Source organism: Canis lupus, chromosome 9 (assembly GCF_011100685.1).
Source record: "Canis lupus familiaris isolate Mischka breed German Shepherd chromosome 9, alternate assembly UU_Cfam_GSD_1.0, whole genome shotgun sequence".
Lineage (NCBI taxonomy): Eukaryota > Metazoa > Chordata > Mammalia > Carnivora > Canidae > Canis > Canis lupus.
The window spans coordinates 7,315,509-7,342,166 of NC_049230.1; the positions used below are offsets into that span (position 1 = coordinate 7,315,509).

The 26,658-nt window shown below is 55.0% G+C and overlaps 1 long non-coding RNA gene across 1 annotated transcript; it reads left to right on the plus strand.

Annotated features, from left to right (window-relative positions):
* Positions 1–417: 417 nt before the first annotated feature.
* Positions 418–20,074, plus strand: LOC111097298. The gene is made up of 3 exons (XR_005364222.1): positions 418–543; positions 3,025–3,095; positions 19,885–20,074. It is a non-coding gene; the product is annotated as an uncharacterized LOC111097298 (long non-coding RNA).
* The last annotated feature ends 6,584 nt before the right edge of the window (positions 20,075–26,658 follow it).

Here is a 26,658-nt window from a genome sequence, read left to right on the forward strand (position 1 = left end):
CCTCACTGTGGGATTCTGGATGAGTTACTCAATATGAAGGAGCCTGTGCCCTCCCCGAGAATTGGGATCGTAATCTGCCTCCATCCCCCACATGTGCATTGGCATTCCCTGGGGGATCTGTTCAACGCAGCCAGGCTGCCCTCCCCTAGAGTCTGCCAGTGGGTCTGGGGAGAGACTTAAGAATGTGCATTCCTGATAGGTTCCCAGGTAAGGCCGAGAACTGCGGGGTTTGATGAAGTGATGCATGTAAGTGACCTAACAAAGTTGCACCCCAAATACGTACTGAAGAGCTGAGCGTGGCTTGCTGGTGAACAAGCCACCACAATGATACCCCCTTCTCCCCCTACAGCAGAAGACCCTGTCTCCCAGGAGAGGGAGAGCCCCTTGGGAGCCCTTTGTGATTTAACACAGCGCCGCCTTCACAGCCTGGGAGCCAGGCGCTGTGCAGGGGTGGGCCTCGCCTCTGTTGGCCCTCGCTCCCCACGTAGTCCTCAGGTGTAAATTAACAGCGACCAAACGTGCGTGGACCGAATGTATAGGAAGGTAAGAAAGCATACGGAGGGGAGAGCTTCGATCCCTTCTGAAGGAGGCCCCAAGGAATTGGCATTGGCCTTCGGGGTTTGGGGAGGGAGGCAAATTTGCCAGCAGCTCTGGAGCGAGTGGGCCTTGTGGGCAGAGGGCAGGGCATGTGGGGTCGTATGAAACATCAGTGTGGCCAAGTCTCCAAATCCTGGAGCTGGGGAGTACTGGACGTGGGCTGGGGACCTCGGCAGGACCAAGAGAAGAGCAGTTTATGCCTCACTTGGCAGCGAGGACCTGTATCCTGCAGGCAGCATAGGGACATTCCGGGGCTTTCTTCGAGAGGGTGACTTGGTTTGCTACGTGTTGGGGAAGATTGCCCTGTGGCAGTGTAGGGGGCGCGGCGTGGAGGGACGAGGGAGAGCCTGGACACAGGAAGATCATCTGGGCAGCTGGCAAAACAATTCAGGCCGTGGACGAGTAAGAGCTAGACTGGGGCACGCGCCAGGGGTTGTCTGGCCGCTGGCTGGAGGCGTGAGCGAGCAGAGAGCAAATCACCAGTGAGGCCACTTTCATCCTGCCTCGGAAGCGGGGGGCTCAGAGGCCGGTGCAGCGATGCCCTGGTTGCCCTTGGGCAAGTCACATGGCAGTGTCGGCTTTGCCCTTCTCAGGGGAGCGGCCCAAACTTCCCGGGCACCTGTCTTCTCCTCTCCACTCCTCTCCTGGGGGAACGGCGCAGCCTCTGTAATGAGAGCCGCAGGTTCTGCCGAGTGTCCCCCAAATGTTAAACTAGTTAATTTCTGCGGAGATTTTTCTTTAAGCCAGCATGACACAGGCTTTAAATCAATGTGAAATCCGTTGTCTGCAGACCCACACAGAGAGGGTCCGTGGAGGACGGGCACCAATTATTCTCATCAGTCAATGGGGACAGGACAGGCTGTGCTGGGTGTGGGTTGTGGTGGGGAGAGACAGGCTTCCATGCTGGGGATGGAGTTAGAAGCCCGGGGCCACCCCAGGGAGGCATTTTGGGGGACGCCCCCGCCTCAGAGTGGGGTTGGGTGAAAGATGGAAAGTCATTTGAAAGGGTTGGGTCGGGCTTGGGGACACTGAGGTCCCCACCATGTTCAGCAGTAGCAGGTTCTCAGAGCCCACTTCCCCTAGGATTTCCTCCATTAAATACATACAATGGGTCACATAGGAAAGAAGGGGTGGTGTCTGGGCTGGGTGGGTGGTGGTGGGGGAGGCGGCGGTGGTGGTGGTGGGTGGAGGGAAGGTCAAAGGGACTCCTTCACAGCCATTTGCAGCCTGCTCCGGAGCTCAGGATCACCGAGAGTATTTATGAATACCATCAATCTTGCCCCCACTACAAGGAGACAAGCCAAATTCACTGACTCCATCTTCCTGCCCAAATGGCTCTCTTCTCCTTCAGAATATTGCTCTGTAATAATGCCCATCCTTGCCATCCTCCCGCCCTGGGGAGGTTTCAAAGAGTCCGCCCTAGAGCAAAGGACTCGGGGAAGTTGCTAGAATGACACTGACCCTGAGCGGAGCACAGGTGAACTGGGGAGGAGGATTTGGGAAAGCTTCAAGGGCGAGCAGCAGAGTTTGTGCATCTGGGGTAGCCCCACATCGAGGGCAGGGGTGCAAACTACAGCTCTGCTCCACCCACTCCTCTCCTTCCCCCCAATAACCAGGGCCAAGTCAGGGTGACCAGGTGTGACCATACCCCGACAGCCAGGGCCAAGCCGGTTGACCCAGCTTGGCCAGTCATACATTCCGGCTCAACCTTCGGAGCGCCTGGTGAAAACACGAAGACCCAGTTAGAATTTGTTTGAACAGCAGCTGTGTCCAGAGACCTTGGTGGCAGAAATGACACAGCCAGATGGATCCTGCCGCCCGGGCCTCCAGGACCCCCTTGCTTCGTACTTACCCAAGTATTTTTTTACATTCTCCCATCGACTCTGTGCACCTCCATATCCTTCTAGAACATTCCCTCAATCAGAACCCTGATGGATTCAGGAGGAAGTTCTTCAAAGTCTGGGAAAGACAAAACACTAGTTCCCGTGGAGGGTGGAATGCAGTGCCCTTTGCCTGCCCAGAGGCTGGCATGGGACGCTGAGCTCCCCACCTGCTCCTCCCACATTGTCTGCCACAGTGGTTCCCTAGCGGAGGGTGAATAATAGCAAGCTGACTTTGATCCTCCTTTTTCTCCCTGAAGAACACGAGGCTCTTTCATGCCCTGCTCTTGCTTGTGGCCGGGGTGCCGGCAAGCTCCAGGAAGGGGATGCTCAGGGCCCAGCCTGTGCCCCACAGCGAGGCAGAGGTGGTACTAAGATTAGCAGCAGAACATTCCCTCCCCGTGCCGAGAGCAGCAGCCGGGCCTGGCTTCGGGCAGGGATGGTCTCCAAGAGGTCGCTGGGCGTGAATCGTAACGCCTCACGCCTACAGGCCCGAGTATTATCCCAAGCACTTGACATAAACGAATTCATTGAATCCTCTCTGCAGGGCCACGCAGCAGGTTGGTGTCATTGTCCCTACCTCAGAGTCGAGAGAAAAAAGGCGTGATCCTACACAAGGTAACGTGGGAGTACGTGGTGGGATTTGGCCCTGGGTGCATCTGGCTCTGGGCTTCAAGAGCCTGCAGAAGGCTGAGCAGGACAGAGAGGAAGACGGAGGCCTCCGGAACCACGGGGAGCAGCAGGCCTGGAGTGGGGGTCAGGGTAAGGGGCATCTCTCTGGCCTTTCCATCGCTGCTTCTCAGATGGGTGAGGGCAAACACCAGGTCCCTGGGGCGGCCCCCGGCCCTCCCTGGCCTACTTTAGGGCACACACACTCTCCCCAGAAGGGGAGAGTGAACCAACGTCTGGGAGCCTGCTAGGGATCAGTTAGAGCAGACAAATAAGTCCGATGGAGGCTCCCCGTCCCCAGGAACCTAGAGAAAGTGGCCTGTGTCTCTCTTTCACACCTGGGTGGGGGGGCACGGCCACATCCTCGAGGCCCCCTCCAGCTCCAGAATCCTGCTTCTGTGGATCTGACGTCCAGACTGAAGAGCCGCCCACTGTCCCATACATGCTGTGTCTGTCCCAGGTGCAATTTCCGATCCCCAGCAGAGAAAGCCACCTCCCCTCCCTCCCTTCCTTCAACTTTTCAAAGCCTTTGGGGTTCGGAGAGAAGCAGAGGAGCTCTGCAAACAGCCTGCAACCTTCCGGTCTGGCCAACGCAACAGCATCCATCGGTCACTCTGTCCCCGTTTCATGGAACCTCATTACAACTCTGCAAGGCGGCCACCGCTCACTGCACTGTCCACGAAGTCCAAGCCTGGAGAATCTAAGTAACCCGCCCGGGGCTTGTCGCTTTGAAGTGACAGATACCAAATGTGTGTGCGCTCAGGCTGGAGTCCAAAGGGCTTTCTGCAGGAGATAGAGGAGGGAGGGGGACCAGGCAGCCGTGAGCCCTGCTCCGGAGGTGCTGGGTGGCCCCTGAGCATGGGGAGCAGACCCCCTGGGTGGCCTCTCACATCCAGAGAGCTGGCACCTGCTGGGGGGACCCCAAGCTACTGGCCAGAGGCAGTGAGGAGGGTCAGAGATCAGAGGTCGGAAGAGAGGGGCCCAGTAAGCAGCGGAGTGAATGAGCCCCGAGCGTGGGCACGGAGGGGTCGGAGGCGGGCAGGATGGAGAGCTGCAGTGGGGACGCAGAGTGGGGGGCCTGTGCCTGGAATGCAGACTGCTTCTGGATGCTCTGACCTCGATACCTTCGGCTTGACTCCAGCCACATGGGGCTGTGCATGGCCTGCAGCTTCCTCCTTCTCCCACCTCCCTGGGGCTCCAGTGATCTGTAAAACTCACAAACCAGTGCTCTGTGGCCACCCGCCTCCCCCCCCCCCCACCAGCAGCACTCTCTGCATCCATATACCCTGAACCTGGCCCCTCCTGGGCCTTCCGGATTCATCTTGCACACTCCTCACTCCGGCCGCTCCCTGCAAAGTGCCTGGCAGATGAAAAACCCACGGATCAATGCCAGAAAAATGACTGTCTCCGCTCACCCTCGCCAGGGAAGAGGCTTTCAACTCGCCCACCTGGGGTGCGGGAAGGGAGGTGGAGTGCTTTAATCTCTTAAACTCTGTTTTCTCTCGGGGTGCATGTCCTGCAGCTCGGGGCCGACTCATTAATGTATCTGTCACCAGCCACGGAGGCAGCCACGAAATATTGATGTAGCCATTGGGACGTAAGGGCAGCTGGTGAAATGTGGCCCTGGCCATGATTTTGGGGCCCACTCCCGGCGCCGTGGCACTAATGCACCTCTGCATTAACGCAGGCTTGTCAGATGCCACGTGGAGCGCCCGATTTAGGATTAACGGCCAAGCATCGCGCCACTTTTCATCTCCAGCTGGTGAATATATATTACGGTTGCGTTCTTGCCACGGCTGGAGTTAAGGAGGTGCCGACACCTCATTGAAGGCTTGGAGGAAAGCATCCAGCTCACAAACGATTTGGCTCCCAGGTCCAGCTCCGCACAGTGGCTCTTCCTCCCCACTTCCCTTGCTGGATGGGGAAAGAGTCCAGGGAGAAATGGGCCTGGGGATCATGGCAGGTTGGAATGCAGGCCTTGAGCCACTAAGAGTTTGCACACTAGCTCCCCCCCAAAGCTCTGTGACCTTAGGGGAAATTACTTAGCTTTTCAGAGCCTCAGTTTTGGGGCCGTAAACCTACTGGCCTCAGAAGCTGTGGAAGATCACCGGGGTAGGATGTTGAGTGCCAGGTCCACGTGGGTTACGTCAGGCAGTGTTCTAGGTTCCAGAGGCTGATGCTGGCTGGTTTAAGCGGCAAAAAAAAAGCAAGCTAAGCTTCATGGTGATGCTTCCAGAACTGCGGCCAACATCACACCTTGGGACTGGTCTGGTGAGGATCCCCCACCCACCTCCACAGAGCCCCAGGGGCATTGGAATCAGGGTGCCACCAAAGCCACCACACAATGGCTGTCCTCTGGGAACCGGATGGTGACTACTCCCCATCCCTATGCCCCCACCTCACCACCACACACTCTGCCCTCGTCCTGCTTGTCTGTGTGGCCAACTCCAGATGCAAAGTCCCTAAAGGGTGCTTCTGATCGCCAAGTCTGGTTGTGAGCAAGGGAGGCTGGCAAAGGGAGTCCCTGGCACTTTGAGATCCGATGCTGGGGACTTTTCTCCAAACACAGGTAGGGGATTTGGATTCTGGACAGTGCAAATTAATCCATTTGTACTTGTGTTCTCCAGTTCTGATCTGTCCAGTGCTAGAGACTTAAGTCAACCCCAGGGAGACCTCTGGCTGCACCTTCCCACCGCATCTCCCCAAGGCGGGCCTCTGCCAGTGGCATTCCATCGACCGGGGCAATGGTGGGGGCCCCGAGGAAGAGACCTTTGGGGCTCGTGACGCAAAGTACACAACCCCCATGCACTCTGCAGAGGATTCTACAGGCAAACAGAACCTGCGGAACCAAACAACAGTGTATGTACGGTTATACATGTGTACACACGAGTGTGTGTGTGCGTGTGTGCATAGGGAGATTTATTATGAGGAATTAGCGCACACGATTGAGGAGGCTGCGAATTCCCAAGACCTGGAGTCTGCGCGCTGGACACGTGGGGTAGTGGCGGGCTGAGTCTGAAAGCCGAGAACCAGGAGAGCCGATGGAGTGCGTTTCAGCCTTTGAGCAGCAAGCTGGAGACCAGAAGGACCCTGTGTTTCGGTTGAGTCTCAAGGCAGGAATCGCTGATGTTGCAGATCCGACAGGCGGGCAGGAGGAGGCCCCTCTTATTCAGCCTTTTTGTCTTATTCAGATTTTCAGTGGATTGGATGAGGCCCACCCCCATCAGGAAGGGCCATCTGCTTTACTCAGTCTACTGATTCAAATGGTAATCTCACCCGGAGAAGCTTCGCAGACACACCCAGAATGATGGTTGACCAGATGTCTGGGCATCCTCCACCGCCTCCACCTCCCACCGCCTCGCCCTGTGGCCCAGGCAAGCCTACACAGGATGAACCATCGCACCCACCCAGGGAAAAGTAACCCCCATCTAAGCAGAGAGCAGCCAAGGGAGGGGGGCGGTGACGCCGATTTCCAAGATCCTGGTCCTGAGTTCAGAGATCCTTTCCAAGGACGTGTAGACTAGTAGTGGTTACAAGCCCACCCTGGATCCTGCCCGCCTGAGTCCCTACCCTGTCTCTGCCATGAAGTGAGTGGGTTCTGCACATCTCTGCTTCCTCCTCTGTGAAGCAGGGATAATAAGCAGCCCCTTCCTCGGGGGCTGCTTGGAGGACCAAGTGATTAATAGATGTAAAATGGTCAGAACGCTGCCAGGTAAACAGGAGGCACTCCGTAAAGATCGGTTATTGGCATTCTCCCCCAGGAGAGGGGCTGTTGGAGGGCAGTGTCGAGGGGGCTTGATGAGGCGGGGAGGCTGCTAGTGATGAGATCACATGGAAATGTCACAGGAGGGGCACCTGGGTGGCTCAGTCCCTTGAGCATCCTGACTCTTGATCTCAGCTCAGGGCTTGATATCAGCATCGTGAGTTCAAGCCCCACGTTGGGCTCCACCCTAGGGGCACGGAGCCTACTTTAAAAAAAAATGCCACGAGAGCTGAGACTGAGCAGCCAGCTTCTACTTGTCACCCCCAGGGCCCCTTGGATGGACATTGTTGGATGGGGGCTTGTTGGATGGACATTCCAGGGGGCTTGTTGTTGGACATTGTTGGATGGGGGCTTGTTGGATGGACATGTCCAGGGGACATTCCAGGCTGGGAAGGGGCTTGTTGGATGGACATTCCAGGCTGGGAAGGTCCAAGGGTGCAAAGAATTTTCCCCCTAGCCCAGGCACCGCCCTGCCTGCTTCAGGAAACAGAGATTTCCGCTCAGCTCCTGCTTCCCCGAGGTGTCTCCATGAGCACCCGAGTCTGGTGCCAAGTCTAGTGCCAACCTTGGCGCGCGGGAGTTGTCAACCATGCTTTCTCGAGCTGGCTTGGATCTGTTGGCCCTGGCATGCTTTCTTGTCCCCCTGAACTGGCCTTTGGCGATGGACCCTCACCCTCCTGCAGTCTCTGGATCGCAGGAGAGATCTGGTTCCATGCCAGTGTCGGCCCAGGATTATCTGCACCCACACTCTGCCTCCACTTCTTGGACTGCTGTCCTGACAGCCACTGAAAGATAAAACCCACATTCTGATTCCTGAGCCCCTTGGACTCTGGGGCAGCAGGACTGTGCTCGTCAGGGACCCCAAATCCCAGGCCCACAGCCCAGGGGAAGTGAAGGCATCTCCCCTCCTAGTAAAGATCGCCGAGGACCCTGGCACACAGACCCAGAGGCAGAAGAAAGGGTGACCGCTCCTGGGCCTTCCAGAATTCAGGTCCCTAAACCCCTTTCCTTACTTTTTGGGAGAAGGGCCACCATCTCTCGAGGACATCACAGCTGGTGAGACCAGAGCCCTCGGGACCACCCAAACTGTCCCTCTTCATCCAGAGAACACCCTCTTCCAAACAGAAGTCAGTGCCCATCCAGCACTCTGGCCAGGCTGTGGGAGAGGGGGCCTTCAGTAGCTTGGGTTTCCCCAAAAACAGGCCCTGAGATGAGGATGGGGAGCAGGTGGTTTATTAAGGGGCTGACCCAGGAAGTAGGTAAGGGGCAGGGGTTGTGAAATGGGGAGGAAGGAAATCTCATGAGGGGGTACATGCGTTTGTGAGAGGGTTAGCGCTGCAGGGACCTGGGGTTCATCCTGCAGTTGGGGGGAGGTCGGAGGATGGACCTATCTGCCGGTGGCCTCTGCGGCAGACCCAGGGGCCATGGATGGGCCTCGGCCTCATCATCCATAGGGGAGCGCCCCTGGAAGCCCAGGGACCTCCCTTTATGTGCAAATAAGTGGCCAGGGCTCATTCAGGACTTCGAGGCTTCCTGCCCCAGGATGACCCAACCAGTCAATCCTGCCTCAAGGCCCCTCTTCCTGGTCCCTCCACCGTCCCCTCCCGGGGTGGCCTTCCGCACGGCCAGGCAGGGTCATTCTGCTTCCTAGGAGAGGCGAGAACCTGGCCAGGGCAGGGAATCCAGCTTCCGTAGACTGAGGGGAAGGAGAGAACGGAAAATAAAGAGCCCTTAAAATCTCCCTCAACTGTTTAAGGATTGGAGATCTGCACTAAATCTCAAGAAAAAGGAGTAATTACGCTGTCAGCAAAGGTGATATAGTTTTTAAGACTCAGTTCCACAGCCGTAATTTTTCCTCATCCTCCTCGTGTCTCCTGGGGGATTTAGGGGCCAATTACCTGTCAGTTTGCTGAGAGGTGCTGTTCCCAGACAGGAAGGCATCACCTGCCGAGGCTTCTGTAAACCCTACTTGACAGCACGGGTGGCTGGTGGGGGGAGTGTGCAGGGTGCGCGGTCTTCAGTGGGAAGGGAATGTCTTGCAAGCTTCCGGGAGGAGCCCAGGAGCACAGAGCCTGGCTCCCCTCTGACCTGCCCTGAGCCAGGGAATGCCCTCTGGATTCTCCTGGTGAGGCCACCCTGGCCAGCGGAGGAAGCGGCGAGGAACTCCAGCCTCTCTGGACGGTGGGGGGCCTTCTAACAGAACCCAAGCATCTTAGGCCCGGTCAAGCCTTTCAAGTCCGGTATGGGGTTGCCATACAGAGGGTTGCCATACAGTCAGGGTCAGCCCGCAGGAAGCACTGGCCCTGTGTGATCTTGAGTAGTTACCTAACCTCTCTGTGCCTTCGGGGAAAATGGGCTCAGGATGGGACCCACCTCATCAGATTGTGGGTTATCATGATGTAGTCTTACCCCTATCTCATGCTTGATTCCTGCCACTGGGGAGTGGGGGGGGGGGCTAGGGAGGGAGGGTCCCCAGCCTCTCTTGAATACCTTGGTGGCCGGGGAGCTCACTAAGAGGAGAGGCAACCCATTAGCACCTTGACCCTCCTGGCTGATCCTGACTGGGTCAACGTGCTCTGTGGTTCTCAGCCCCCTGGTGCTGCCTTCACCCTCAAAGATCACATCTGTGCCGCTTGCCAAGTTCTACGGCTCAGCTGTCACCACCACACCGCCGGCCCCACCCAACGGGGCTCACACTTGACCCTTCCTTCAGTCCTCATGCTTAGGAAACAAAGTTTCTGCTTTGCCAAGAATGTCCTGCATCCCCGGCCTGGGTGACCTGACTCCAGGATGCCTTCCTAGGCTGTCAGTCCTGAACTTGAGAGATGCCTTTGAGGATCAGTGGAGTCAGCTCATCTTTATCCCTTTTTCCACTTGCTCCTTGTTCTCAAAGCCATGAGTTCCTTGGAGCTTCTCCCTAGAGGAATATTGGGCCAGGAGGCCCATTAACTTGAGCTTCCTTTTGGCTTGGGCTTCTCTGGGGGCATGTTCCCAGCGGCCAACAGAGGATGCTGTGCTCCATGTCTTCATGGGCCCCCAGGGGTGCTTCAGATTCAGGGAGGGTCTCACCCCAGGAGCTCACTTCTCTTGCTGGGTCTCCTTGTTGTCCCAAGGAACATCCCATGGGAGGGGAGTAGGCTCCAGTGGTGGCGCGCGGGGACGCTGGCCAGACCTCAGTGCGTGTCAGCACCACATGAAGCCAGGGTTTTGCCATGAAAGCCTCCTCCGTTGTCCTCCCACCCTCTAGGCGGGGCTCAGTTTCATCACCAAGACACAGTATAGCTTGGTGGTTAAGATCGGGGGACCCTGGAGCCAGGCCAGCTAGTTCAAATCCTGACCCCCCTACTCCCAGGACACATGACCACTGACCCATGCCTCAGTTTCCCCTCCTGCACAACGGGGATGATACTTGGGTTGGTGTGAAAGTTAAATCAGTCGGTGCCTGCAGAGCATTTGAGGCATGCCTCACGGCGGGGGTCAGCCCACATCCAGACTGTTTCGGTAATTTGTCTCTGAGCCCAGACTTACATGCTTCTCAGGGATGCATAAGCCCCGCAGGTAACCAACCACCTTAGAGCGCGGTCTCATGATTATTGCTACTCAGCTGTGCCCCCTCGCTGCTCCCCCAAGCTGCTAATCAAAGGTTTCATCCCACCCTCCCTGCGATTTCGCTGATCTGCTTATTCACCTGGCCCTGACTCGGAGGGTCCGCCTCCTTCGGGAAGCCTTCCTGGGTCTGAGATGAGAGAAATGAACTTCATTCATGAAACCCTCTAGACTCAGCTCCGCATCCTGGTGGGACTTACTAGTATTTGTTAACGCTCTCTGGTTTCAAGCCTTATAACTTATTTGCCTGGGTTAGCTTTCCCTCGCCAGGTAGGCCTTAGGGAGCATTTAGATGTAGAGGGTACCGGCCATCCCCTACCCAGGGCCCTTCCTTCATCGGAGCCAGTCTTCCCATCACAGAGCTATGGCTGAACAAGCAGCAGAGGTGAAAGGTACAGATTTGGAGTCAGGCCAACCTGGGCCATAACCCGGCCTGGCCTCTTGTGACCTATACACACAGGACAGGCATCATGACCTCAGGTTCTACGTCAGGAACGCGGAGATGAACAATACCAGCTCCACACGGTTACGGAGAGACTACAATGTGACAAGTCATGCCAAACACCTGGCACTCAGAAATGCTCAGTAAATGTGTTGTTTCTATTTTTACTGGGAAGCAGAAGGAGAGGAGAGCTCACCGCCACGTCTCCACTTAGGGCGTTTGATCATAACCGTGCCGGGACACCCAGGTTTCTGGGTGGGGAGCAAAGCAGGGACGGGTCCCCAAGTACCTGAGAGCCAGCAGCGCTCCTAAGAATGATGGGGACTGGGTGTGTTAACTGTGCATGATCCAGGGAGTTGGAAAAATAATTAAGTGCTAACTTGTCATTTTTTTTAATGAAGTTCTGGAGTTAGAGATTTATAATTGCTAATGAACCAGGCTAATAATTAGTTGCTTTATAATAAGGGCGATGATCACTCAGACAGAGGCAGAGAGAGCCAGGCTCTGGCCTAATTTTTCTCCTGTAATTATGTGACATGCCCAACCGCCTGGAAGTCCTCTTACCCTTCCATCCTTCTGCTCCAGCACCCTGCCAAGCTTCCCTGGCACCGCCCCCACTTCCCACCCCCCTCCAGCTCCTGGACCCTGAGTGCCCAGCACTCTTGCCAGGCAGACTGCTTGTCTCCCGCACTGTCCTTGACACCTGTGTCCACCCACCCTTCCTCAGGAGCCCAGGGAGGGGGGCAGCTGGAGAGCTGGTTCACGCAGGGTGGAGGGCTGGGTGAGGCTGACAGCCAGGCAAAGAAGGTGCTGATGGAGAAGACCCTTGTCTCTGGGCTCCTCCTGCCCCTGACCCTTCCACCTTGGAGAGGGGGTGGAACTTTCTGTCCTCCCCCATGGTGGCTTAGAGCCAGGGGGAGGCTGGCAATAGGACTGTGTCTGGAGCAGGCTGAGAGGGGGCCTGAAAATGCTATGAATTTTACTACTCCAGGTGATGGATCAGGCCGGTGAGCAGAGAGAGGAAACCAGCTCAGACAAGTCTCAGGCTTCAGGAGCCTCCCTGGTTTCTCAGAGGCAGAGTGGAAGGAGCCCGGGGTGGGTGGGATGCCACGAAATACGTTTCCGAGCCTATGCCCGCCATTACCTGGGTGGGCTGGGCCAGTATCCTGACATGCCAGAGCTTGAGCGTGCCTGGGTGTAAAGTGATGGGGCTGGCCTGAGAAGGCTGAGGTCTCCTCCAACACTGAGCCTTTAGGGCTTGAGGGCTCTGGGACCCAGGCCCAGGCGTGGCTTGCAGAAGATTGCAAGAGGATGCAAGCATATCCCCCCTCTGGCAGCCCCTGGGATGCGGCTGGTCACAGGTAGAGAGGGCCCCGGGGGGCCAATGAGAGAGCTGATAGAGGCAGATCCGGAGGGAGGCCCCTCTCACACTGTCTGCTTGTGGCCCTGGATTTATGAGAACAGACATTTGTATTGCTGGGTAGAGACTGGAGCTCCGAGCAGCTGGTGTCTTTATCCTCAGGTGCTTGGTAACTATTTTGAATGAGCAGATAAACCATAACCCGGGGAGTTCACTCATTCTTCCATGATGGGAATGGTCATCTCTCCAGCCCCACCCAGACCTCCTGGGGCCTCCCAAGGCTAAAGGCGCTCTCTCTCTGTCACAAAGGAGACCGTGCACGAACCACAAAAGATCAACTCACCTGAGGTGGGCTTGTATCTTGGGGCCCTCGATAAGAATTAGGGGGGCGGGAGGGGTCTGCGAACTTGAATGGGGAAAAATATACATCCTTATTTCCATTAACCTTCAATAAAATGTAGCGTTTCCTTTAATTACGAGTACAGGTGACAAACCACAGAACAGCAGCGGCATTTGAGACTTTTGCACCAACAGAAAACACAGATATTTTCATATCATATTACAGTGTGGCAGATATCTCAAAATATTGTTTATGCTCATCACTACTTTGAAATTATGATAGTTATTAGCCTGGTAGCTAGATCTTGTTTTTTAATGTGTTAATAAAAGAGCACATGAATTACCATGTATTCGGCTTTTAAACTACAAATTGCTACAGATTTTTTTTTAATACTTTGATAGCCGTGTTTCAATATAATTGCTTTCCCTTGTGAATCTATGCATTTTTGTTCTCCCTCCTTCCTCTCCCCAGCCCGCGTTCAAGATCCACCGTGTCTTTCCCCATCCGTCCCCAGCATGGGGCGGGTGGGAGATTTGCTATTGAGAGAGACCCATACCTCTTGCTGGGGGCTTGACACAGGGGAGGTTGGAAATTCAGGAGGGAGCAAAGGTGTTAGTGTGAACTGGGGACTAGGAAGGAGAAATAACAGGGGAGAAGGTTGGGGCTGAGACCACGGTCCCTGCTGGCTGGCTGAGGTCTGAGCGGCGGGGCAGTGGGTGGGCGGTCTTCCCAACCAGAGCCCACACTCCTGGTTCTCACCACATTCTGGATTCTGTAACACATCGGATTCCATCGCTGGAACCAGAAGAAGGAGACAGATGGAGTTCTGAGTGTGCCTGGCGGTGGGGTTCGGGGTAGGCCATGCTATGCCTCCACCCCAATCCACAGCCCTTGGATGCCTACAGTATGGCAGCCAGGGTTGCAGAGAGTGCCACTCATGGGTTCAGCCGGACAATGGGGTTTCTTGGCCCTGACTCTGCTGCCCGCTTCCTTCCGAGATAAAGAGCACTTTCCAAGAACACACTTTTGTTCACTCATTTGGCAAATGTGCCGAGAATCTACTAAGTGTGTGACACTTCACAGCCTTTGCTATCATGAGCTCAGCACAGAGCATAGAGCTGGGGTGACACCCATTAGGCAAATGCGTGTCCATAATTAATGACACTTAATTAATAAATAATAGTGGCAAATAATTGATGGTCAGGGCAGTGAGTGACACGAAAAGAGAATGTCACGTCTGATGGCAAAGCCCAGCTCTCCGTGGGCGCCTGGAGACTGCCACTGATTTTTCTGTTTTGCAGCAAATTTAGAATTCGAGATTAGATTCCCCGGACCTATAATGGTTGCCATACACCCTGGATTTTCATAGCGTAGCTCTGATTTCAAGAATTCTTTTCCTTTGTGCGCGTAGACCCTCGAAATGCCAATATTCCAGCCGTGGCGTCCACTGCCATCCTCGACACGTGCACATGCTCACAGATCCCCGCAGGCCGTGCGTGGATCCTGGTCCGGGGTTTGGAAGAGGTGTGGTTGGGGCATCAGACTGCTCCCCGATCCTTGCGTCCTGCCCTCTCCCGTTTCAGCTCCCCCTGTCCACCTCAGGCAGTGCTTTTGCAGGAAGGGAAAAGTCATTTTGAAATGAGAGCAAACCAAACAGAAGGCAGAGGTAAAGCTGCGGTAGAAAACGGTCATATAATACACTCTTGAGCCAAATAGGAAAGAGAGTTTCTTCCCTGCCATTTGTATAGATAATTGAGCATTTTCTGTTTCCTCACCCAGTACAGTCCGTCTTCAAAGGCTCTTTGTGTGCATTGGAGGGGCCGACTAAGTTGTGAGCAGATGGAGTAATTGGGCAAATTACATGTGGATGTAAAAAAGTCTCTCCACTTGGAAGCTGCAGGGCTCGGCAGGGGAGGCGGCCAGCAGCCTCCCTGGGGTGGGCTTGGGCAGGGTTGTCATCGCTTCTGCGTTTCAAGTAAGAACAAAGATCTCCGTGCCGATGGCAGGTGTAGAATAGACTTGCCGTCCTCCGGGAAAACACCGCACTCGCGGTCACGGTTCCTAACGACGGTGGGCAGCAGCTTCGTTTCTTGAACACATACTAGGTGCCAGGCCCCTGGGAACACGGTCCTATGGGGTTGGCCTCACCCGACCCTCACGGCCCCGTGAAGCACGTGCTGTGTGTTAAATGTGAATCTGAGAAAATGAAGGGGGCTCAGTGTCTCACTGAACATCTCTCACAGCAGGTGAGTCCGGAGAGAAGATCCAAATCTGGAAGCCTGACCCTGGCCTCACTCCGAGCCGCCATACAGTGCTGTTAAGGGCAAAGGCACCCCCGAACTTGGTAGAGGGAAGGGACACAATCCTAGGCACACTTTTAGAAATGGGGTAATGCAGCCTGGCAAAGGCTGATTGGGAAAAGAAGGGAAACCGACTCTTGCTGACATCCCATGTGTGCCTGGTAGCATGCCAGAAGCTTTACCTACACTTTTGGTCTATTCTGAAAACAATCCTATGAGGTAGGCATAATGAGCCCCTTTTTATTTTTTGAAGATTTTATTGATTTATTCATGAGAGACACGGAGAGAGGGAGAGACACAGGCAGAGGGAGAAGCAGGCTCCATGCAGGGAGCCCGATGTGGGACTCGATCACGGGTCTCCAGGATCACGATCTGAGCCAAAGGCAGATGCTCAAGCACTGAGCCACCCAGGTGTCCCCAGTCCCCTTTTTAGAGATGAGAAAATCCAGGCTATACCATAACCCGAGAGTATAGTCCGTATAGGTAGAGCCGGCCTCCTGACACTAATGCTCATCTTCTATTCATTCCTTCATTTGGCAAGCCAGCAGGGTAGGCGGAGGCAGGAGGTCGGTAGGGAACAAGCAGCAGAAGCATCAAAATAATTCATTTAAGAATTGGCTCTAAATGTCTCCTCCAGGAAGCCCACAAAGATTGGTATTCATCTGCTTTGGCTTAATACCATCTGAGAGCCTTGAGCCCAGCTGATCCTTAAAAAAAAAAAAAAACACAAATAAACACTTGTTGAAACTAGTGAAAAAGTGATGGAATGAAGGCACACGGATTTCACTATCCCCTTAAAAAGAGCAGGTGTTCTCTCTTGATTGGGGTCGTCCCGCCCATCTCTTTGGCTCTGGTTCTTTCCTGTCTCTCTCGCTTTCCTGCCTTCTCTCATTAAGAGCTAGAAGGGAAATATGCTACTCCAATCCTCCAGCTGCCTCCGCGCTGCTGTTGAGCTTCAGAGCACAGTATTTAAATCCTGTTAAATAACCTGTTTTCATGGGCAATCACAGCCAGGTTAGTAAATTCCCCACACGCTCACTCTTTAGACGAAACCGACATTCCGGGTCCGCAGAAAATTGGCCATTGTCCCTTAATGGTGGAATTGAACAGTACCGATGGTTGCACTTTAAAGGAAAGTTGTTCCCATTCAGACAAAAAGTTCAGCCCGCTGCTCTGGAAATTTCCAGTTCATGGCCCATTTCTCTCCAGGTATAAAGGAGAAAATAAGTACCCTTGCAAGGCAAGTGATTAATTTTAGCCAGCATGTTTGAGGCCCCCGCAGATGGCTGGCTCTTGGGCCCTGGCCAGGTTGAGGGGCGGGGGGGCGGGGTGGGCGCCCATCTCTGGGATTTCAAACTGGCAACTTCTTGGCTTCCATGTGATTTTGAGGTATAGAAGGAATATTCCTCTTCTCACACTCCTAAAGATGGAGAGGCAGCCAGTTAACCGGGAGGCTGGTGGGCAGTTGCTCATGTTTTTCCTGAATCTTGGTGGCTTTGATGGTGGCTTCTATCAGGATTGTCACCACCACCACCTCCATGCCTTCGTGAGGCACCACCATGTGTATGGCTCCAGGTGAAGGGGACCATGAAAGGGTGCTAGGAGCAGTCGTGGTTTGCACATGCTGGGGAATTCAGTAGACTTGGTTATTGTTCCCGAGCTGGCTCGGAAGGTGTCCAGACTGCCCGGTCGCTAGAGGATGGTATAGCCCGAGAAATGGCATCACCTTCCTCCATTTGCCCCAAACCAATCACATCTTGTGAATCCATCATCTATCGCTGGGTAACAATCCCAAACTTGGTGGCTTCAAACAACAACCATTTATTTATTCAGTCTGGACTTGACAGGTTTCTAATTTGGGCTGGAATCAGTTGGTCTGGGTCGTCTTCCTTGTGGACCAGGCTTCTCTGAGCTCAGAGCTCAAGCTAATGGCTGGCCGGTCTGGGATGGCTCAGCTGGAATGACCGGGGCCCCACTCCATGTCAGGCGTCATCTTCTGTGGGCTGGTCAGGTTTGTCCACAGGTGGCCTCAGGTTCAGAAAGCCAGAGCAGCAAGCGCAGAGGCTTCATGGCTGTAGAACTGAACACTGTGGTTTCTACCACATTGTCTTTCTTGGCCAGAGCAGGACACGAGGCCATCCAGAGTCAAAGGGTGGCGTAGCGGGTTAAACAGTGTCCCTCCCAAATTCACATCCACCCGGAACTTCAGAATGTGACCTTCTGGGGAATTGGGGTCTTTGCAGGTGTAATGAAGTTATTTAAGGTTCTCCAGATGAGATCATCCTGGATTTAGGATGAGTCTTAAATCCAATGTCTGGGTTCCTATAAGAAGAGATGACACAGAGACAAAGAGCCATGCGAAGTCGCGGGCAGAGACTGGGGTGCCAAGGAGCGGTGGCAGCCACCGGAAGCCAGGAGAGAGGCAGGGTATGGCTTCTCTCCTCAATGGCCCTGCTGACACCTTGACTTTGGACATGTCACCTCCAGAAAGGTGAGAAAATACATTCAGTTGTTGAAGCCACCCAGGTTAGGGTCCTTTGTCACAGCAGCCCTGGCAAAGCCATACGGGTGGGAGGTGGACCCCGTCTCTTGCTGTGAAGTCACACTGCGAAGGCTGAGGGGATAGGGAAGCGGGAGAAACGGAGCCACGTTTGCAGTCTTGCACCTTGGCTTCCCGTCTCCGCTCTGTTGGCAGGTACTCTCAAACCCAAGAGCAGCCACAGGATGCCAGGCGCCAGACATCACTTCACCGAGCGGGTGCTATTCGGCCCCAGCCTCCCTGAGGCTGCAGATTCCCTGCCACATGCAGTTCCACATCGCCTACATCGCGGAAGGGGCAGAGGAAGGCAGGCAGCCAGGAGACGGAGAGCACCACCGTGCTAGGTACAGCACCGTGCCTCTGGGGCATCCTCAGCACCTTGGTCCAAGTGGCCTGCGATGACGGGACCAGACCCCCGTCTGTGCCTGTGCACGGAAAGGATGCTTTTGGATCGACTCAGACCTCATGCTGGCGAGGGGCTTTGGTAGAGCCTCATTCTCGTTCAACTGACGCCTCAGAGAGAGGCTTGCTCTCTTGGGAGTTCAGACGGTGGCTCCCACGTAGTTACGCACATGTGTTCTCAATACCCATCTGGCGTCCGTGTGCAGCGTGGCGCAGCGGGCACTGGACGACCGGAGCCTGCCCTTGAGGGCTGCCTCAGTAGGCTGTTGAGATGGGATGTAGGTACCGTCGGGCGCACCAGGGGCTGGGGCGTCAGGGGTCACCACCCATGCACTGGGGGGGCTGCTCACGGGCCCCTGCCTGGACTGTGTCCGGGCTTCCTCCTGTGGCCAACCTGGTGTTCCCTTCCTCCTTCCTCCTTCCTGAAAAGTTGCACTGGATCAGGCAGTGGATTTCAGCGTTAGGGTGATGAGTAAGGTAGACCAGGAGGCTGCCCAGAGCGCTTGCACATCAGTAGGGGAAATGAGTAAGGAAGCAAAAAACCAACCCTCATTATAGCAGGTGGAGGGGCCGAAAAGGAGTCAGAAAGGTACTGTGGGAAAGGACGACTGGGGTTGGGGGTGAGTGGGAAGAGGGTGGAATTTGAGCTGAGACATGAGGGACGGGGTATCCTAGGTTAAATAACGTTCCCCCCCCCCATGCCTGTTTCCTGGAACCTCAGAATAGGATCTTATTTGGAGATAGGGCCATTGCAGATGTAATCAGTTAATATGAGGTCATACCAGAATAGGGTGGGCCCCCAATCCAATATGACTGGTGCCCTCGTAAGAAGAGATGTGCCATGCACAAAGGAAGATGGCAGGAAGATGGCCATGAGACAATGCAGGCAGCGATCGGAGCGGTGCCGCCGCAAGCCAAGGAATGCCAAGAGTTTCTGGCAAGTACTGGAAGCTGGAAGAGACAAAGAAGGAGCCTTCAGAGAGAAGGTGAGGCTCCCCACACCTCGGGTTCAGCCTTCTGGCCTCTGGAACCGTGAGAGGACCAACCTCTGCTGTTTTAAGGCACCCAGTGTGTGGTGTTTTGTTACTGCAGCCACCGAGACTCATGCGTGTCAGGAGCATTGGAGGGAGAGGGAGGTATTAGGACGCCTTCGGAAGGACAATGCCAGGTCTGCGGGGCAGCAGGGAGGGAGCCGGAGTGAGCCGCACGGCCCAGGGGTGCAGGCAGTGCCTGGCCCAGGGGTGCGGGCTGCCGTCAATCATTTGGATTGAATCTTAAGAATAGCGGGGAGTCATCAAAGGATTTTAAAAGAAGGAAGAAACATGATTTGAAGTTTATTTTTAAAGATCACACCAGCTGCTCTGCGAAGAGTAGATTTGAAAGAGACTAGAGTGGAGGCAGGACAGCCGCTTTGGACCACAATCTGGAGCTCCCCAAGTGGTCGGATGGGGAGCTCCGCCATGGCCCGAGGTCCCTCCCCGAGCCTCGCACCCGGGAGCAGCGAGAACACATGTCCACGCAAACACCTGCACACCCACGTTCACAGCAGCATTGTTCACTGTCGCCCAAAGGTGGAAGCAACGCCAATGTCCCTCAATGGACGAACGGATGAACAAAAAACAACGTGGTCCATTCATGTGATGCAACATCATTTGGCCACAGAAAGGGATGAAGCGCTGACACCCCAGAGCATGAACACACCTTGGTAACGCCGCGCTGAATGGCAGGGGCCGGTCACAAAAGATCCCACGTTGTGTGATTCTATTTATACAAAATGTCCAGAACAGGCAAATCCATCGACAGACAGTATATTAGGGGTTGTTTAGGGCAGGGAGGGCTGACGGCTAAGGGGATGGACACGATGAGGGTGGGGGAAGGAAGGTCAAGCTTGAATTTGGGCATCTTAAAACACGGTGTTGAGTGGGGGAGGCCAGACCCCGAGGCCACCTACGGCACGACTCCACTCACATGATGTCTCTCCAACAGGCAACTTCTCAGACACAGCGAGCAAAGCGGAGATCCCCAGGGGCTGGAGGAAGGGATCTGAGGCCTTACCACCTCATCATTGCAGAATTCGTCTGGAGGGACGGAAACACTCCAGAAACAGGCAGCTGGTGATTGTGGCAAATTCGAATGTGCTCAGTGCCGCTGAATTGTACACTTAAAAAAGCTTAAGACGGTCAATGTGATGTGATGTGATGCATGTCTTCCCGTCATAAAAATCGAGGTCGAAGAAGTGAATGAGAAGGGACATGGTGAAGGCAGGGAGTGCAGGCCAGCTTTGAGAAGTCATGCCAGGAAAGGAAGCGGAGACGCTGAGCAGAAACTTTGAGGGGGTTGGAACTTATTTGGAAATAGCATGTGCACAGACGGGGGGGAGATGAGTCATTCCAGGGGGAGGAATGAGAGGGAAGGAGCAAGGTCCCTCGGAAGTCCGCAGGCCGAGCATCCTTAAATTGTGGGCTGAGGCATCTGCGGGCCTCACTTGCCCTGGTCCCAGCCTTCCCTTCTTCTTGGAACCCCCCCTCTGGGGCTTCTCGCTACCCCCCCCCCCCGCCCCAGGCCACTGGGGCCTCTCTCCAGCCAGCTGGAACCAACCTGTATTTGTCACTTGGGATCTTGTTTCTGCTGTTGGGCGCCCCCATTCCTTCTCTGAGCTGGAAACTCCTGAAGGCAAGGGTCTGGTTTGTCTGTCCTCTAGGTGTGCTGGCGAGGAGGCGGGACTGATCGGGCTCCTGGTTCCCAGATCATTAGGGACTTTCCAGCCCCCTTAACTGCAGGCTAACTGGCCTCCCAGGGCCACATCAGCAGGTCCCCTGTTCCCCCCAACCCCGACCCGCCTCCACCCACCATGCTCATCCTCCACAGAACCCACCCAGTGCTTTGATCCTTTGGACTCCCAATTTCCAGAAATGGCTCCTTTCATAGCGCCAGGTTCAGAATCCTCATTTAGGACCCCACTCAGCCTGGGCCGTCCCCCGACCCTGACCCTGATCCCAGCACACCCCTCCTCCATCACCTAAGCCAGCTCTGCTCTAAACCAGGGTTCTCAGCCTGGGCACTATGGACGTTTGGGGCCGGGTCATTCTTTGTTTTGGGGGATTTTGCAACATCCCTGGCCTCTACCCCACCCCACCCACCCTGATGCCTGTGGCATCCCATCCCAGTGATGCTAACCAAACACGTCTCCAGACCATTGACCTCTGGCCTCCAGGAACTATTGTCCAGATTGAAGATTTTGACCTCCACCCTCTGCCCCTTCATCAGCTGGAGGAGATGACCTGCGTTTGGCCCGGTGTTCATTCCCGGGGCTCCCTTACTCTTTCAAACTCTTCTCTAATTGCCTCATTTGCTTCCACCTGCTCCCCTCCTGGGCTGCCCAGGAACTCCCTGGCCAGGCCTGGTGCAGCAGCCTGGGCTTCCAAGCCCTGGAAGTATAGTATGGAGGCCCCCTGACCCATCCTCCCAGCCCGTAGCACAAGCCGGCCTGACAGCAGGTGGTTCACTGGATCCTGGGGGCTCTGCACCCCGAAATGTCCCAGCCGACACGGGTTCTTGCTTCCTGCTTTCCTGGGTAAGATCCAGCCAGTGGTTCTCAAACTCTGAAGCAGTTGCTCTCAACCCTGGATGCATATATTTTCATCACTTTTAGAGAATACAGAAGCCTGACCCCCAGCCTTGGTCTAGGGGTGAGACCCAGGTGTGGGTATTGTTTACGCTCCACACATGATGAGAAACAGCTCTAGAGTGGGTGAAGATACCCTGAAGGACTCTTCTAAAATCAGGCTCCTGCCTCACCCTTGCCCCCCTGGAGATTGTGCTTCTAGAAGTCCATGGTAGGGCCCAGGAATCCTTAACAACAGCACATGAGGGATCCCGATGCGGGTAGCTGGGGGAACACAATGTTTGGGGCTTGGTGCTGGGGGCTGCATACCCTCTACCATTATGAGTCTTAGCTCCCCAGATCCTCAGCATGCCTCCTGGGCTCAGTCAGGGGCCCTGTGACCGTGTGGGTTGGGTGTGGGTGTGCATCAAATGAAGCCCTTACAAAGAAGGGCGAGGAGCCAGCAGGTGGGTGCCCCATGCAGGAGCTGCTCCAGGCACCTCCCATCCCCCTCTGGCCCCAAGGACCATCGGGGCCACCTGGGGACACTGCCCTGAACTGCTCTGAAGAGGAGGACAAGGTGTGCTGGGCCAGAAGGCCAGGGAGGTGGGGGCTGACTCCTCCTTGGCCTCATGATCACCCCACGCTGATGACCACCCTGCCCTGCCCTGCGGCCCACAGAGAGGGAGAAGAAGAATCAGGAATGGAGGATCAGGCCTGGGTGCTCTGACAGCCCCATCACCGTGCAGTGTCCAGTGTCTAGACCGTCAAGTCAGAGAGAAGCAGATAGAACCCTTCACGGGACAAGAGCTAGAGGCCACCAGAGCAATGATTATGTCCACTCCAGGTTCCTGCTACCCAGGCCCTGGCTGTGTGATTCGGTCCTGGGTGGATGGTACATGCAGGGAGCTGTTCTAGAAGCTTCCATCCATCCACCTGCTCTGGGACAGCTGTTCTCCTTCATTGGCTCTTTCCTTGACCCAGAGTCCAGGCAGAGAGATAGGAACAAAGACTAGAAACTGGGACCCTCTGGCCTCTTCGAGCCATGAAAACAAGAAGAGCCGTCCATTCCATCAACGGAAACTCTTTGCTTTCAGGTAAGGAAACAGAGCCCGGATAGTTGGAGGGCAAACCTGAGCCTAGAACCCAACACCGGTGTGCCGCCCGTGGCCTTAACCTCCTTCCTCACCCCATCAGGACAACCCAACCCTAGCCACGCCTGGGCTTTGGGCCAACCTGCTGGGATGTGAAACCACGCTCTGCCAAAGACTAGCTGTGTGACTCCAGGCATGTGTTTCAGCCTCTCTGGGCTTTGCGTGTCCTCATCCATCATTGTGGATAATAATAGCACCTGCCTCTTGGGGTTGCTATGGGGATTAAGTCTGGCCATTTGATTTATTTGACCAATACTTGCATTAGGTTTTTGCCACATGCCAGCCACTGTTCCAAGCGCTTCATAGAAGTTAAAGCACTTAGAGTGACCCCGACGAGGTAGGTCCCACATTTTCTACCTAAGGAAACCGAGTCATAGAGAGATTGCACAGCTCAGAACTAGTAGGGGTGAGATTCAAACCCACGGTCCGGCTCAAGGGTCCACATTCTTAACTTACTTGCCCCATGGACTCCTGCTAACAGATGCCGGAAAACAGTAGACGCCTGTTTGCAAGATCAATTTTTCTTACCAGTGAGCCTGACCTGCAGGAGTTGAGGCTGATGGTGCCTCTGACCTGTGGTTGTCAGCTGCGGGCCTTCCTCAAGCTCCTTGTCCCCCACTTGCTCACGGAGGAAGAAGCCTCAGCTCAGGGAATCTGCAGCCATCCGCCCCGGGGCGCTGGCGAGGGTGGCAGCCGGGTCCCTTTCCATAAGTGATGAGATCTCCCTCACTCACTTTGCCTGGCCCCATGCGGGGATGCAGGCCAGGGGCCGCTCCCATCCTCCTGGGCCCCTGCTTCCCTGCAGCACCCCCGAACCCGTCACCACCTTCCCCAAAGGCGTGGGAGGTGCTTTGCAAAAGCGCCCTCAGCCCAACAGAATAGAGAGCATCACTGTAAAATTCTGAAGAAAAAGCAAGAAAAACATTCAAATAAAGGGCAGGAGGCTGCCTTTGGGGGGCCGGGGGAGAGTTGGGTGCATGCTATATGTTGGAGGGAAAGAGGTGATTTCCCAGCAGCTGACCGTGTTCGCCCCACTTCTTCCCTCGGGGGTCCTGGAGGTTAAGATGGGGATCGGGTGGCCTCTGCTGATGCAGGGTCACGGGTGGGAGAGGAGGCCCACGGTTCAGCCCTGGGTGCCCCCAGCTTCAGGGAGAGATCTAGGAAGCTGAAGTTCTCTCTCTCCCTCTTTCCTCTTCCCTCCTCACCCTTCCCCTTCCCCACCTCTCTCTCTCTCTCTCTCTCCCTCTCTCTGTCTCCCCTGCTCCTCCTCTTAATTGCTTTGTGTTGCAAACCTTTCCAGCATCTTGACCCTTTGTGCCTCCCAAGAAGCAGTAAGGCCAGGGACAACTGGGAGCCCTCCAGGTGAACAGATCTGGCCTGCTCCTTCACCACCAGGCGGGCGAAAGGGACTTTTTTCTTTTCTTTTCTTTTTTTTAAAAGATTATTTCTTTATTTATTCACAAGAGAGGCAGAGACACAGGCAGAGAGAGAAGCAGGCTCCATGCAAGGAACCCGACGTGGGACTCGATCCCAGGACCCCGGGATCACTCCCTGAGCCGAAGGCAAGACGGTCAACGGCTGAGCCACCCAGGTGTCCCAAAAGTGACTTTTTTCTCCTGGAAAGGAAGGTGAGCCCACCACTTTAGATTCTCAGCAGGTACCGCCCTCTCTGCGTTTGGGGCCTGAGCTGCCTTGGGCGAGCCACGCACATCAGAACAAAAGTCAGCATGAGTTCAGGGAGCAGGACTCAGGTGGAGACTCTGAGCCCCCTCCTGGCCTCAGGGGTAGGTCAGCTTCATGGGAGCCCCTGACACCCCACTTGTCTGCTTGGTTTGCTTTACCTCCCCTCGGCGCACACAAGTTATGTAGCCAGGCCTGCCTGTGGGGTCAGCGTCCCACAGGCCCTGGACACTGAAATTAAGGGGCTCCGTCCTCTTTCCCCATGGATCGGCATCTTCAATACCAGGGCTTCTCCACTGTGGCACCGTGGGCATTGGGGCTGGATCCCTCTCTGCGTAGCAGGGGGACAGTTCCGTACACGGCACCATGTCTGGCCTCCACCTGCCAGATGCTAGTAGCACCCCTCCCTCCAGGCGTGACAACCCTAAACATCTCCAGACATTTGCAGATGTCCCCTGGAGGGAGGCACAATCACCCCAGGTTTATAGGCCTAGATTTCAGACCCCTCTACTGGGAGAGCAAGCAGAGAGGTGAGTTCTTCAGATGAATATAGAAAATTCTTCATGGGCCTTGTCCTAGGCTCACTCTGACTTCATCATAATAAGGAAATAACTGAGGAAGAAGGCTGTGACTTCTAGGCTAAGAGAAGACCCTGCCACATTTCTGGAGAACCCCCCAAGGAATGTTCCAGAAGGTTGGAGAAGGCATGGGCAGGCAGTTCCCAGAGGTCTGGACTCCTTGATGGAGCCGAGTCCAGCTCCCTGTCCTTCTCCCCAGCTTCTGAGCGTGCCTTCCTCCTCCGACTCCTGAATCAAGGCATGTCCGAGATTCTGCCCACAGGGACGCCCAGGGGACTCAGTGGTTGAGCAGCTGCCTTTAGCTCAGGTCGTGACCCCGGGGTCCCGGGATCGAGTCCCACGTAAGGCTCCCTGCATGGAGCCTGCTCCTCCCTCTGCCTGTGTCTCTGCCTCTCTCTCTGTGTCTCTCACGAATAAATAAAATCTTTTTTTTTTTTTAAAAGGAAATTCTGTCCACCACCAGCTGTGTGACCTTGAACGAGTTTCATGGCCTCTTGGGGTCTGTTTTCTCATCTACAAGATCAAGCTAATCCTTGGGGAGTTTCAAGATCAAAGGAAACCCGCGTAAAGCCCTTGGCACAGTGCTCCACGTCAGACAGCTAATTTTTCTTTTTTTCTCCTAACCAACTATGAGCAAGTCCCTCCCTCACCTTCTAGAATCTTCCTTTACCCTCACCTGGGCCACAGGAAAATCAGCTGACTCTCCCAAGGAGGCAGAGAGCCCCGGGAGAGGATGGTGAGCGGAGGGCCAGGAGTTTCAGCAGGCACCTCCCGAGAGGAAGACGGAGAAGAGGACTTTTTCGTGCTTTTGTGAGTAATTAAAACCGGTGTTTGGTCCCTGTGGTACCGCAGTGAAGGAGCTGTCACAAAACTAGCTTCAAAGGTGGCGGCATTCCCCAGATGTTTGCTCCCGACTCCCGCTTCGTAGCATCTAACTCCCCACGAAGGCGCTGCTGTGGCTGCGGGCAAGGCCGGGCCCGTGCTCTCCTTGAAAGGGATCAAATCCTCTCTCAGAAATTTGATTTTAATTGTGGTTGTTCTTGTTCATCTTGAAATTCATTTGAGGCTGTAGATCCACTCATCTCACCTCGAGCTTAATTCTACAAGGATTAAAGCGACCGGAGAAATCTTACTTCTGCATGTGGGTAAGGGAGCTGGGGTTCTGAATCCGGGCAGGCGCTGGCTCATACAAAGAGGGGGGGCCTGGAAATGGTATGTTAAGGGCTCTAGCTCCCCTTCAAAACTCCCTTGGGGATCCCGGGGGGATGGGCCCAGCGCTTCCAGATACTGCAAGGCGTCTAAAGGAAGCATGGTTCTGTCCTCAAGGAGCATCCGATCTAAATTTTTTAGGGAACAGATGCTGACCGGTTTTCCCAACGCCACACAGAGCAAAGCAGGAGAGAATCTTCCAGAGAGCCAAGCTGGATGGAAGCAGCTTTGTTGCTACAGATTTTGGAGCTGGCTGAGTTCTGTCCCCACACCCGCCCACTCCTTTATTTGCAAGAACAGTTCTATTTTATTCTTCAAAAACCCCAGGAAGTGCCATCTCCCCTGGGAAGCCTTCCAGGAATACCCTCAAAGCCTGAGCTAATCTCCCCCTGTGTACTGCACTTACTTATCAGTCCTGTTTGTGTCTGGCTCCTTTTTCATTCATGAGATTCTTGAAGACAGAGGTGGTTGGTGTTTTTTCTCCCCTCCCCCCCCCACCCTTTGCTTGTATCTTTGACCTTTATCTGGCAATTAA